At 37.8% G+C, this 15,115-nt stretch overlaps 1 long non-coding RNA gene across 1 annotated transcript in view; it reads left to right on the plus strand.

Annotated features, from left to right (window-relative positions):
* Positions 1 to 15,115, plus strand: part of LOC140480416 (uncharacterized) — an 85,049-nt gene that overhangs the window by 4,720 nt on the left and 65,214 nt on the right. The window contains exon 2 of the long non-coding RNA XR_011961288.1: positions 12,674 to 12,806. This is a non-coding gene — a long non-coding RNA (uncharacterized lncRNA). The remainder of the gene's footprint in view (positions 1 to 12,673; positions 12,807 to 15,115) is intronic.

Genomic DNA, 15,115 nt, shown 5'->3' on the forward strand with positions numbered 1-15,115 from the left:
AGGGGGATGGGCTTAGGTTAGTTCACAGGTCAGCGCAACATCGAGAGCTGAAGGGTCTGTTATGTGCTGTATTGTTATAAGTACTATCTGCTGCAATCTTTAAATTCTGGAATTCCTGCATTGAACTATTTAGTTTATTTCTATATTTCCATTCTTGTTTAAGGTACTCTGCCTCTTTTTGGTTTCCTGCCTTTCTGTGTTCTTATGTGATCCAGTATCAATTTGCTTTGTAATGCTTCTTCAGAATTTCTTGAGGCTTTATTATGTTAAGGGTGTTATATAAGAACAAGTTCAAGTAAATGCTGCTACAGAATTGACTGTCCATGTCCAGCTTCCCATCCTTTTGTTCTCTGTAAACTTCAGTTCAACTAGAAGTTTGTTGCTGACATTCTGTCTGCACAAAGTCCTAATTAACTTACAATGAGTCCCACCCTCTTAATTGTTCCAATTTAAAATTCTTTGGATACATCTTTAAATTCTTCATGCTCTCCCTAACTCCACAAATTCCTGAGACCAACATTAGCTTGAGCTCTGCAATTCTCCGGTTCTGGACCATTGTCCATCTCTATTCCTTCTTGTCCACATGCCACATTCTGACATCCTCTTCCTCTGGCCCCTCTTTTCCTTGAAGTCCACCTTTTCTTGATATTAGTTTCTTGATGCTTTGCATTTCTGGACCGCTGTTGGACTTTTTGATGGCAAAGTTGTGATTTACATGCAAGGTTTTAATGCTAAGAACTGGCAACTTTAAAGCAAGACTTCTTGTATGAGGACATGTGATTGTGTTTCTTAAACCTATTGTGTGCAATGGTTTATTTGAATAATTTTTCCTGTTTAATTGATTTGTATTTTAGTGATTAATTAACTTAAATTCCTTCCACTGTGACTGGCATGTATTTGCTGGAATATTATGTCCATAATAAATACAATTCAAATCATGCTTCTCGGTGTTTATCAGAGTTTGTGATCATTTTAGCCATAAAGGCTATAAATATTTTGTTTGTGGCAATCCTTGTGACAATACTAATGTGAGATATTTAAACAAACGATTAACTTGTAGTAGATCTAGTTCACACTGCTGCAGCAATAAATAGATTGCTGCCCCCCAACCCCCGACTATCTCTCCCACATTCTCCTGTTCTCTTGAAGATCTTGATGCTGCCACTCTATAGATGTGGGTGGCTTATCCACCATCTGATCTACTTCATTTTGAAACTGTATTTTTTTCTGTTTTTTTTTTCTAATTCTTACAGCACGTTGTTATTGTAATGGATGGCCGTGCTACATATATGGGTGATCATGAGTAGAACTTCTGGACTACAGTTGCTTTATCTTGAGCTTTCAGCCATTCGCTGCAATCTCCACATGGAGATAATGGTCCAGATGTCTTGGGCTGTGGGTGTCTGTACAGACTCTGTCCTTGAGGCAGCTTCATCCTTATCACTAAGGCTCTTCAACTCCTTTTGTGCTGTAATATTCCTTTATTTACATCTGTTTCACAGATTATCAAATCCAGCTCTCCGGTGTATTGTTTCGGGCCTCTCTCTTTTCATGTGCTCATTCTAAACTGGCACTTTTGTGCTTACTGATAAGAGTCATGTCATAATTACTTCATAATTTACAAGAATCTAATTTTAAAACAATGACTTAGCGTAAATGGGAACCTGATCCACTATTCCTGAGTTGGAAGCAAAATATGCAATAACTAATGACAAGCCTGTCTTGCCTTGCTGTATGTTCAAATCAACATCATACTCTGTACTTCAGTCCTGTGATAGCTCAGTGAAGTTGGTGTAATTTTATTGCTTTTTAAAGATGATTGTGGTCTCTTGTGTTAAGCACAAGTGGATTAATAGTGCTATTATCTGAAGCTCTGTTAATAATGGTTGTATTATATACAAATTCTGTTTTTGGCATGAAGTGACTTTGAAAAATAGGTTTAAGTTGAATGCAGTGTGGATAAAAATTAATACTTTAAAAACATGCATTGTTTACCATAACAACTGCCTTTGAAGATAGCAAAAGATATTTATGTAGCTGTTTATAATAACCTCAAGTCTTTAAAAAGTACTTCTGAAATGTAGCCATTATAGTATGTAGAAAATAAATAACTTTTCACAAGATCACATAAACTAGAAAATTGATGACCAATCTATCCTCTTGATGCTAATTGAGAAATAACTATTGACCAGACCGCAGAGAATGATTTGTTGGCTTTTCAAAATAGTGCTTTGGAAGCTTTTTATGTCAATCAGCAAGAGCAGTTGGAACCTCACTTTTAAACTGAAAACAGAACCTCTGACAGTGCAGTACTTCCTCAGTGCTGTTTTGAAACATCAACATTGATTTGTTAAGAGAGATGAGCATTAAATCAACTTCATTGCATTGGGTTTTCATCAGAAAAGTAGGGAAAATTCACATCAGCTATTGGGAATAGGTAGCATTCGGAAATGCATACACTACTATGGGAGGTATATGAAATACAGTGCAAATTCACTAAGATGTTTTTAGGTAGCCTCCATGTGAATCTATTTAAAATAATTGACTTGCACATTTTAAGCAACTGTTTTATTATTTTTAATTCAGTGAGAAAATAAAGTGATTTGCTGTGTTCTTAGTAGTGAGACAAATGCAGTATGTTTAGTGTTTTGTTTGAGAAGTTCAATATCATTGTAGTACACTCCTCTCATGGAGACAGCTAACTTTTTAAATCGTGTTTGAATTTCCAGTGATCGATTTGAAGGAGTCATGCCAGATTTCAAATTTTAGACTTTTTTTTATTGTAACAATCTAACTAAAATCAACATTGACTAAACATTACTTGGGCAACTAATATTCTTAAAATACAAGTTGTCCTGATTAATGTCTTAAGGCACCAATAACCACTTACTGCAGGGAATAGAGTAAACTACCAGGGAGTCTGTAAGTCTACACAAAGCCAGTTGGCTTTGTCTGTGTTCCAGCTTGAAATATGGCACATGGGTTATTCAGTAAGTTTTAACCAGTGGTAGTCAACACTTTGCCTGTTGCCAAGCAATACTAGCAGGAGTTGCATGCTGATTGTTATTATTTTTCTTTACTTTGAATTTAAAGAGATTGTAAAAGATTTTTGAACATGTCTCAGACTACTAATACTTGAATATCCAAAGTCACTTTGAAACTAACTGGAGTTTCTTTAACTAATGGGTGACAATTGTTTAACTGCAGACAACATGCGATCAGAAAGGATAGTTGTGTTCATGTTGACAAATTGTTTGCTTTTTTTAAAGAGCTTTTTTTAAAATAGATGCAAACATTTCAAACGTTGTCTTAAATGGATTAGAGTAATCAATAATATTAACTTATTTGTATATGTAGCACTGTGTAGGATTTATACATAATTTTATGTTAGTACAATTTTTAAAAAATCTCTTGGAAGGAATATCAAAGTAGGCAAGGCCACAGGTGGTTCTCATATTTGCTTTTCCTTAGGAAAAATTTGAGGTTTTGTCGGCATTGCCTGAGTGGGAAAGTATTTATCTGGAGGTCATGTTGTGGTGAAATTTCAGTACTGATAGCAATGCTTTTTGTTCTTTTTGGAATGTCTTCAATTTACAGTTGAAGGATTTTTTTGTAGTTTTAATATTTTTATAAAATATTTTTGTAGTTACTCTAATTTTGACTGTTTCAAATTTATTTACTTAGAATTTCAAAGCTGAACTGTTTAACTCTAGGAAATTAGGTCCTGTCACTTCAATTTTTTTGAACTATTTTAACTACTATGTACATATGGTTCTTCAGTTTTTAAAATAAAATTAGAAGTCAAAATGCAGTCAAGTTAATTAATTCTGAACTTTTGACTTTTCACTAACCGATTAACTACACTACTTGGGGCTCAACAGTCTGACAGAGCATGCTCAACAGGCTGTCATTCAGTGAGATGAGAGCATATTTAGATCCTCACTCTAAGGTGGATCTTCTATCACTTGATTTCCTTGAATATATATATACCTTAGATTTAACTGTATTAATAGAGTTAGCATTTGTTCTTTTTTTTTATGGGAGAGTTCCACACTTCTTCTACCCTTTTTTATGTGAAGAAGAATTTGGTTACATTCCTCTTGAGTGATTTGCTCCTGTGTTATCTGCCACCATTGCCCTTTCCTCAAAGCTAAATATACTTGAACATGCCATCATTGTAAACTCTCAGTGCATTTCCACATTGCCTTTCATCCCCAAGTTCCTTGAATATATTGACTTCCAGATCAATGCCATTCTTCTTGGAACTCCATACTTGAATCCCTCCAGTCAGGTTTCCACGGTGATCCAGTTCTGAGCTAGTTCTTAGAATGTCATTTGTTACCTTGATATGTAGTTTTGACAAATTTGGACTCTTCTTCTTGACTTACCTGCAACCTTCAATGTAATTGGCCACACTGTTCTTTTTCTCCTGCCTCTCCATTGTCATTTAGTTCGATGGAATTTCTCTTGCCTGGTTTCAGTGTTCCCTGTCTCATCATAGCCAGGGCATCATATGCAATGTTTTCTCTTCCTGCTCCCATACCATTCTGTCTTTGTAATACTACTCATCCTTGCTCCTTCTGCAATTGAAACCTTCATCTGCGCCTTTCTTACCTCTCCAGTTGACTTTTGCAATGTAGTCAGGCTGTCCTCCCACATTCTGATATTCCTATCTGAAAGGTTATTCAAACCTGTGCTGCCCATGTCCTAATTCATCCAAGATCTCCTATCAGTCCTCTAACTCACTGACCTATATTAAATTCCAATTAAGCAACAAATCTACTTGTTAAAATCTCTTTTATTCTTTTTTTCACATCCTAATTGGACCAGCCTCTTATCCTTTGTAAACTCCTCCAGCCCTAAAATCATCCAAGATATTTGAGATTTTAGTTCTGGTCTCTTGAACATTCATGAGTTTTAATCACTTCACCATTGACATCCTTACCTTCAACTGCCTATTTCCTAAACTCAGAATCCCTCCTTAAACCTTGCACTCACAAGACATTTCATAAAAGGTGCCACGTTGACCAAGCATCTGCTCATCTATCCTAATATTTCCCCTGTGTATTGCAATGTCACACTTGGTTTTGAATGCAAATTTTTTGAGACCTTTTGTGCTGAAAGCATTGTGTAAATAATTATCTCTTATATTCTTGCTGTCTAGTTTTAAGGACTAGCGTTACATTAGCTGTTTTTCTTTAACAGTACTTTCTACCTGCCCACTACAATTTAGTCATGTACATGACTTCCTAAACCCTATGGACCTTCAGATTTCCACTGATTCTTCCTTAAAATAAAACTCTGATCTATCATTTAATGGCCCCAAGAGGTGTCTTCACACTTGCCTGTCTTGAGATTCTTCTGCTGTAGTTTTACATTTACTCAAAATTGGAAAGAGGCATTGATTAAATAATACCCCCATCAACACTCTTCAATATTTCATGAATCATTGTGTCATGAGCAAACTTAGATGATACAAAACAGCCCTTTATTTAAATCAATGTACCGCTGCTTGATGATAAACCATTAATGAAGGAAAGTAAAGCATCACTGATGCTGTTTATTTTCACATCATTTTACCACTAGCAGAAAGTTACACTATAAAGTTAAAACCCGATGGCAATGCTACTGATTTTGCCTGAAGAGAAATGTTGACCATGGATGTGGGCACTGATGTGTTATTTTATCTTAAGTCTTTTTTTTGAAGAGATTTTAAAGGCAAACTGACTACTGACGATGACTTAAGCAAATGGTTTAGGACGCCTTGCGTTTTTTAAAAAAACAGCCTGAATGGGTGTGGTCACCTCTCTCAGATCCAGATTTCTGTGTTTTGGATTTTTTTTTACAGTAACTCAGAAGCTGTCTGGAGTTTCAGAAGATTTGGGAGAGCTTGAGTGAATGATTTCCAGCTGCTACTTTCTCTGAAAATTCTCTTTCTGCTTTTTATTTTCCTCCTGGATTGGAGAACTGCATGTAAAAATTTGTCTGAATTTGTCTCTTTGCCAAGAGATGTGTTTATGGGATGTTACTATATTAGAACAGTTAATTAGCAATGGTTACTGTATATATTATTCATTTACGTCTTGCCAAAGTTAATTTATTATAAATTCCTCTTTCTTTTGTATTTTAACTATGGCGTTTTGCATAACATTGAGCAGTTTGATCAATCACATCACATCCACATTTAAAATAAGAAGTAGTTAGGGCTGCCATCTTAAAATATTTTGAGGGGATCTGATCTGGTCCATAACAGATGGCAAAGCTGACATTTTATTGATTGCTCTTATTTACCTTAGGTGGTGGTAGCAGCCTTCTTGAATTGATACATAGCATACGATAAAAGTACTGCCACAATACTGCTAGACAGACATTTCCAAGTTTTTTTTTTAAAACAGTAATAATAAAGGATTGATGGGTGGGAGGTGAACTTGGAGCACTTTTTCAACATGACCATGGGGATCTGGAACATTTTTCACCAAAAGGCTGTATATGCTGTGTTAGTTGAGATTTTCAAGACAGATTTGCATATCCATTTGGGTAAAGTATTAAGGAATATGGAATATAAGTTGCTAAATGGGGTTGAGGTATAGATCAGCTGCAATGCAATTAAATAGCAGCATAGGCTTGAGGGGCTGAATGACTTACCTTGAGTCTTGAGCAGGCTGACCTTACAAAGCATTTTGTACAGTTTGAGGTGTTGCTCTTTTGGATGAGACATTAATCTTTTAGTAAACATAAGCTATAGTCCTCTTCAAAGGAGCGCACAACAAATTGCTGTGTTCTGGTCAGTAGTTAAGTTTGAAACATAGGTAAGATCATTGATCTGGTCAGCTATCTCATCGCTGTTTGTGGGGCCTTGCTGCAAGTACATTTTTTAAATGTAGGAAACTTTAGATACAATGACTGCTCTTCAAACATCCAACATGGTCTGTAAAGCTTTTTTTTAACTTTCACTGGTTATGAAAGATGTACATAAAGCATCCTAAGGTTAACATGCAAGTTCGTTTTGCAGTTAAGACTGCAAATGCAGTGATAGCATTCATGTTGAGACGGCTAGAATACAAGAGCAGGAATATACTGTCAAGGCTGCATAAGGCTCTGGTCAGACCGCATTTGGAATACTGTGAGCAGTTTTGTGCCCAATATCGAAGGGTGGATGTGCTGGCCTTGGTGGGGGTCCAGAGGCGGTTCACAAGAATAACCCCAGAAATGAAATACATGTCACATGAGGAGTGGTTGAGGACTCTAGATCTGTACTCGATGGAGTTTAGAAGGGTGAGGGGGGAATCTCATTGAAACTTGCAGAATACTGAGTGGCTTGTATAGAATGGACATGGAGAAGATAGATCCACTCGTAGGAGAGACTAGGACCTGAGGGCACAGCCTCCGTGATGGCACAACCTTTTAGAACTAAGATGAGGAGGAATTTCTTCAGCCAAAGGATGGTGAATCATTGCCAGTGATGCCACACTGTAGGAGCAATACAGTGAGTGTGTTTCCAGTGTTTTAAATGAATTGTGATTCTCTCGCTGCCTGACTCCCCAGTAGCTGTCCAGCCTGTGCCTGCTCATTGCTGTGCTGTCTCACTGTTTGCTGTAGCCAGGGGTCAGGGAGAAAACGGGCCTGTTAAGTTGGGAACAGGACACCAAGGACATGGTGAAATGGCAAATTTGCTGAAGGTGGTGATGATCCATTATGTGTCAATGACATGGGTAAATTTGGCAGCAGGTTCAGCTTCAGGTGCACAAACAGCTCACCAGCAGTTTTGCAAGATGGATGGGGAGAAAATCGTGGCTGCAAGAGCTGCTCCTTTTTTTTTTGAGGTATTTTCATTGTTGGAGCTGATTTCCTTGACTATTAGGAGCAGCAATTACTGTTTTATAAGGTGTTGCATTGTTTTGGAACATTGGGTGGAGAAAAAAATCAAAAACACAGCACTTTAAAAAGGGGGGAGAGAGACAAAGGTAGTGACCATATGAGAAGTGAATAAAACTGAGCAGTAAACCTGCACATCTAATTGCCCCTGCTGTTTTGGTTTCAAATATCTCTGGACATCTGAGTTTCCCTGAGAAAATTAACAAACAAAGATTTACAAGGATGTTGCCAGGGTTGGAAGGTTTGAGCTATTGGGAGAGGCTGAGTAGGCTGACGCTACATTCCCTGGAGTGTCCGAGGCTGAGGTGTGACCTTAGAGGTTTATAGTAGCATGGATAGGGTGAATAGCCAAGGTCTTTTCCCCAGGATAGAGGAGTCCAAAGCTAGAGGGCATAGGTTTAAGGTGTGAGGGGAAACATTTTAAAAGGAACTTAAGGGGCAATTTTTTCATGCAGATGGTTGTGCGCATATGGAATGAGCTGCCAGAGGAAGTGATGGAGGCTGGTATAATTACATTTTAAAAGGCATCTGGATGGGTATATGAATAGGAAGGGTTTTCAGGGATATGGGCCAAATGCTGGCAAATGGAGCCAGATTTATTTAGGATATCTGGTTGATACAGACAAATTGCACTGAAGGGTCTACAGTATTTCCATGCTGTATATCTTTATGACTCTGTTTAGTATATGGTTCACACTTCCTGCAGTTTGACACTTAGGCGGCTTTATTGATTTTTAAGGGGCACTATTCTCTCTCTAGTTACTCTTTTACCTTTGTGTATTTGTAGAATCTCTTTGGATTCTCCTTAACCCTATTTTCCAAAGCTATCTCATGCCCCCTTTTGCCCTCTGGATTTCCTTCTTAAGTATACTGCTCCAGCCTTATACTCTTTTTAGGGATTCACTCCATCCTAATTAGCACTACCCGATATATGCTTCTTCCTTTTACTCGACCAGACCCTCAATTTTTCTAGTCGTTCAGCATTTGCTATACCTACCAGCCTTGCCCTTCGCACTAACGAGAACATACAGTTTCTGAACTTCCATTATCTCATTTTTGAAGGCCTCCCACTTTCCAGCCGTCCCTTTACCTGTGAATAATTGCCACCAATTAACTTTTGAAAGTTCTTACCCTAATACTATCAAAATTAGCCTTCCTCCAATTTAGATCTTTAACTTTTAGATTAGGTCTAACCTTTTTCCTTTTAACAATTTTAGAATTATAATCATTTGCCCCAAAGTACTTCCCCACTGACACCTCTGTCACTTGCCCTGGAAAAGGTAGAGTTTTGCTACTTCTCTAGTAGGTATGTCGGCATATTGAATAAGAGAATTTTCTCGTACATGCTTAACAAATTCCTGATCGTCCAAGCCCTTAACATTGATAGTCCCAGTCTCTGTTTGGAAAGTTAAAATCCCATGTTTTATGAAATAAATTAAATCTGCAGAGATACCTATTAACCACAACCAAAATATTTTCAAAACTGTCAATTGCCTCCAACATTTGATGCAAAAATGTTCATTAGATTTCTGAATTAGTTTGTCATTATCCAAAGGATCCCACTCTGGGTCAGATTTGGAATAAGTAATTTAGGCATCAAGCTCGCATACAGCATTTGGTCATACAGCACAGAAACAGAGCCTTTGGTTCAACATTCTGGAACACAAAAAATCTTCATTCGATTGAATGGCTACACCAGCCAGTTTTTGGTCTGAAGTCTTAGCTGGGTCTGGGTTTCATTTGGTCCAATTAAATGTGTGCGTACACATTGCATTTCTGGAGACTGTGTTTTGAGGACCGACTCTGATACATGTTTCCCAGGTTAATAGTCCTGTAGCTGGTCTGTGTTCCCATTTCCTCAGGGCAGATCCTTTCTTCCATCCTCACCTCAGGTTTTCAGCATCACTGAAATCACTTGCTATTGAAAAGTAATTTCACAATTTAGCAAATGTTACAACTTTTAGCTTGAAACACCTTTATACTTCTGCCATTTCTGTTTGTCATTTGACACAATAGGTGCTCTGTACTCTCCTGCTTTAAACTCCTGCATATCATCTTGGCAATACAGCCTGAATGATCTGCTTGATTCCACAGGCTGAATTAAGGTGAAGAATTGAACTCTATTCCTTAAAACAAGTATTATACTTCCCAACAGAAAAGAGGGTGGAGGAGTGACTTGACACTGAGTATGGGCATGAATATTTGCTGAGAAGTGGGATTGTCTTGTGTGTCAGATCAAAGTGTATACTGCGATCTATATTAATTATGGATCTTTGGCCTCTCTTTCTTGACCTATCGATTGCTGAAAAATGATACGCTTCTATCTAACCTATCTCTTCATAATTTTAAACACTTTTATCTCAATTTATTTTGTTCAGATGACAAAAAACCATATTTCTGTTTTTCCAAGTTTTTGTCATGTCTTTGTTTTCCTTTATTACATGCACCATTTTACTGTATCTATGTTGTATCCCCACTAAATCTTCAGCACCTCCTTACAAAATTTTTTGATATTGCCTTGGACAAAATCCTTTCTTTCTTTCTTTTTTCCTTTCTTTCTTTTTGTCGTATCTATCGATATTATTAACCCAAAGTCCTGGTTTTTATATGCTATGAACCCATAGCTCATGTCCAACTACTCCTCTTCTGAATCTATCCTACTTCTGTTTATGACATTATAAAGATCAAACCTTTTTTATTTTTCTGTGTTTTTGATTGTGAACCAAAATGGGAAAAAGACTATGGTTTTTAAAAACCAATGATTGTGGAAAGCATTTTTGCACTTTTTTTACAAAGCAGGTTGCACACTATTTAAAAAAGAAATGCTGTTTACACAGATTATTCTAGCGGTGGGGGGGTTACTGCAAATGGGAGGAAAACCAAAAGGAAACTGCGAAGAAGCTCTGATACAATTAATGAAGCCAGGGGAGAGTACAAAGAGATTTGGCCAGCAACAAATAGCTAATTGGTCTGTGGAGAGGTGACCAGTTGTCAACAATCAAGGGTTTCTGCCTGCCAACAACTGTGATTATTTCCCCGGTAGCTAAGCAGCTTGTGGATGTGAATAATACTGCCCAGAAGTGTTCTGATCTCTTGAAGGGGAGATGATGAGCTTTATTCTGAAATTTGAAAAAAAAACCTAAAACCTGGAGAAAACCAGTTTATTTTCTCTTGCTATTTGCTCCAAGCTGTTGCTTATAACCAACAAGTAAAAGACTTTTAAATTGTGAAGCAATCAGTCTGTGTCTTCTGCAAGCAAGTGAAAGTACCTGAGGAAGAGAGACTGAGGAGGGACAAGTCCTGACAAGCTAAAGGATCATCTCTGTGAGCCATGTGGATAGAAGCCATTGAACTGACTGTCCGGCTTTTCTCTTTGTCCAAAACACTAGCATCTTTATCTCTGTATATGCCTGCCTGTATGTGTAATGGGAGTTTTTCAAAGATGGTAAAGTTTGAACTGGTAGTGTTATATACTGAATGGCCATGAACTTTGTAGTTAGAGTCTGTTTGTGATAAACAGTAACTGTTGTTAAATACAGAAACCTGGTCTGTGCTTTCTATCAACCTGGACCTTAAAAGACAGGAAAATTGGGGAACTTAGTATTTTTTTATTATAATCTCCTAATATTTGTGATGACTCCAGGAATGTCCAACATGTTACCCCAATGTGGTGTAACAATATAATTACTACTATTGTTCTTTTAATAAAAGTTTATCACTCTCTCTGCTTGGTTACAATAGATTCCACTTGCCATGTTTTAGCATATTTCTCTTAGTTGTATCAGTGCATTTCCTTTTGGTCTTCTAATGAATTAATTGGTACCGCATCTTAGTGTGAAGTATAACTCAATCTTTTTCCCCCAAAAACGAGCAACACTGCTCATTCATGGGCAGCGCAGTGGTTCGCACTGCTGCCTCACAGCGCCAGAGACCCGGGTTCAATTCCCGCCTCAGGCGACTGACCGTGTGGAGTTTGCACATTCTCCCCGTGTCTGTGTGGGTTTCCTCCGGGTGCTCCAGTTTCCTCCGAGAGTCCAAAAATGTGCAGGTTATGTGAATTGGCCATGCTAAATTGCCCGTAGTGTTAGGTGAAGGGGTAAATGTAGGAGAATGGGTCTGTGTGGGTTGCGCTTCGGCGGGTCGGTGTGGACTTGTTGGGCCGAAGGGCCTGTTTCCACACTGTAAGTAATCTAATCTAATCTAATTCAGATCTGTTTGCAAAAAGGGGGTCATGTAAATTGTGTTTGAATTAAAAAGTCCCAGTTGTGACAATGACATTGTTTTAGGTTACAATCATTCATAATGGTATCATAGTTGCATTTTAAGGTTAACTTTACATCATAAAATATGGGATGCATTACTGCTTATAAAGTTGAACCAGTTGCCACTTACTTTGCAGACTCATCCATGTCTTAATTTGCATTTATTCCTAACTGATAGCTTCGTAGTTCAGTTTGCATTTAAGTCAGCAGTAGCAGTTTGAGTTCTTGTAAGAGCTTTCAGGATAATATCAGTGTGCCTACTTTGAAACACAGAACAAACCCAGTGCATGTCTGCAGACCACAGTCCAAAGCAAGATTTCTTTACTTTTTTAACTGCTAAAGGTGGTTCCTTTTAAAGTGCAGTTTTGCAATATGTTCTTTCCCTATCTTGTTATCTAATCACTAGAAAGAATGGTGGGTAATATTATTTTGATCGTAACATATACAAGTATAGTACTTAGCACGACTTAATTTTTTTTTCTCTCTGTTCTCTTCCTCCTATCCTCGCATTGCTGCATGGAAAATCTTGTCTCCAGCTCATTGTTGTTGCCAAAATGATGCCACCCAGTCAGGCCCAAGAATTCAAGTAATTGATGCTCCACTCCCAGCCAAAAGGTCACAAGCTCGGCTATCGATATCATCTAGTGTTTAGATTCCCACACTTTTTAGGTAAGTGAGATTGGTGATTTTTCTATGCTTCAATATCAGAAACTATCAATATCTTGGTTTTAAACCACATAATGTCGTAAGTTGACACAATTCTTTGAGCAAAAATACAAGTTAGTCTCTCCTAAGGTCAACAGTGTATTGTATTTTGATGCATATTATAAATATTGCATGAAATGCTTTAAATTTATTGTTAATTGCTTAGATCTAGGCCGATTGTTTGTAAGTACGTGTTCAATTTACTGTCAATTTCTAAGACTAGCTTTTTGCTTGATTTGATATTTTGATTAACGTTTTTTGAATTTTGACAGCCAGGAGCAGGTTGAGCTGGAGACTGGGGGAGTAAGCAAAAGCAAGAATTCCCTGTATGTGCAGGGCAAGGCAGACATTGGGCTGAGAATTAAACATATGGGGAGAAAGCCACAACATCTGGTCATATTAGGAATAGATGGTGCTTGGTTTTATTTTACTCTGTCATTGAAGTATTTGACAAAGTCTTTATTTGTATGCAGGTATTATTCTTGGTGATGTTGATTTGTAATTTAAGTGTGTATTTTGTAATGGATATGAGACCTGAGGTTTTGTTGTCAAAACAACAGATTAATGGTAGGTTAATCTGTGTGTGATTGTGTGCAAATAAGGACATATTTAAGGACACTCTGTGTAGTATTCATACCTTGAATTAGGAGAGCTGGTTGAAGCCCCATATGCTGTGGAAGTCAATCGTGACATTTTTTAATAGATTAATTTGAAAATACCTTAAGACGAGGTGAGCAAAAAATGTGTAGCCACATGTCTGTCTGAGTTGCGTTGTTACACTGTAGCTTTGCAAAAATGTTGCCTTACTATCTGAAATGGACTAAAATTGCTATATTTGTTTGGTACATGTCCAGATATAAACATACTATCAAAATCCATCTTACAAAGCATAAGAAGACAGTTACAATAAAACAGACCATCATTTCTTCATGAACATAGCGACTGCAGATGGAATTCAGTGCAGAGAAGAGTTGGGTATTTCCCATTGGAAGTAAAAAGAAAGGGGGAAGTGCCTAATAAATCAGTGGTGCCAAATTAGCTAAGTGCAAGGCAGAGAAAAATCCTGGAGCGATCATCAATCGATAATGGTATGACAAATCATTTCAGGGCAGCAATGACTAAAGCACTCAGCATTATAGATGGCCTCACAGGGAGACACTAGGGATATTATAATTTATTAATCCATCGAGCCATGTTATATTCTGGGGACCTAGTTTGAATCCTGTCAAACATCTGGAATGAAAGTGTGGTGGCTTTTTGTATGCACAGCGGTAGTGTCCCTAACTTGGTCAGGAGGTCCAGGTTCAAGCCCTACCTGCTCCAGAGATGTGCCGTAACATCCCCTGAACAGATTAATAAGAAATATCTATAAATGAAATCACCAGGTGATGAAGAGTGTAGTCTGAGGCAGTCATGCTCTTGGTTAGGCCTGGCTTTGAGTTTGGACCTTCCTTTGATTATTGCCTTCAATTTTAGCCTCTGATGTTCAGAATAGTAATTGGAACCCTGCAAATAGTGTCAGAGAAGGCTAGATGGCTGATCCTTTATGTAAGATTGGCCTTTACAGTCATTTGAATAAGAGTGGTGGATGCAGGAAGTACATTCCAGACCATAATATCTCAACTTTCTTTTGTGTATATAAATTCTCCTTTCCCCTCAGTTTAGTTTTTATTTGTCAATTAGAGTCATAGAGCATGGAAACAGAGCCTTCAGTCCAACTCGACCATACTGACTAGATATCCTAAAGTAATCTAGTTCCATTTGGCGCATATCCCTCTAAACAGTTCCTATTCATATATTCATCTAGATGCATTTTAAATCCTGTAATTGTACCAGCCACCACTTCCTTTGGCAGCTCATTCCTCTGCGTGAAAATGTTGCCCTTTTTAAGGCCCTTTTAAATCTTTATCCTCTTTGCTTAAACCTATGCCTTCTAGTTTTGGACACCCTTACACCAGGGAAAAGACTTTTGGCTATTCACCCTATCCATGCCCCTCATGATTTTATAAATCTCTGAGGTCACTCGTCAGCCTCTGACAGTCCCGGGAAAATAGCCCCAGCCTGTTTGGCCTCTCCCTGTAGTTCAAACCCTCCAACCCTGGCAACATCCTTGTAAATCTTTTCTGAACCCTTTCAAAATCGAAGATGTAGAAAAGGAAATTTTCTGGCTGTAATAGGCTGCTCTTTTTATTTTTGAGGTACTTTAGGTGTTGGAGGTGATTTCCTTGAATTCCAGGAGCAACAATTACTGTTTTATATGCTGTTACATTGTT

The sequence above is a fragment of the Chiloscyllium punctatum genome, chromosome 8 (assembly GCF_047496795.1).
Source record: "Chiloscyllium punctatum isolate Juve2018m chromosome 8, sChiPun1.3, whole genome shotgun sequence".
Lineage (NCBI taxonomy): Eukaryota > Metazoa > Chordata > Chondrichthyes > Orectolobiformes > Hemiscylliidae > Chiloscyllium > Chiloscyllium punctatum.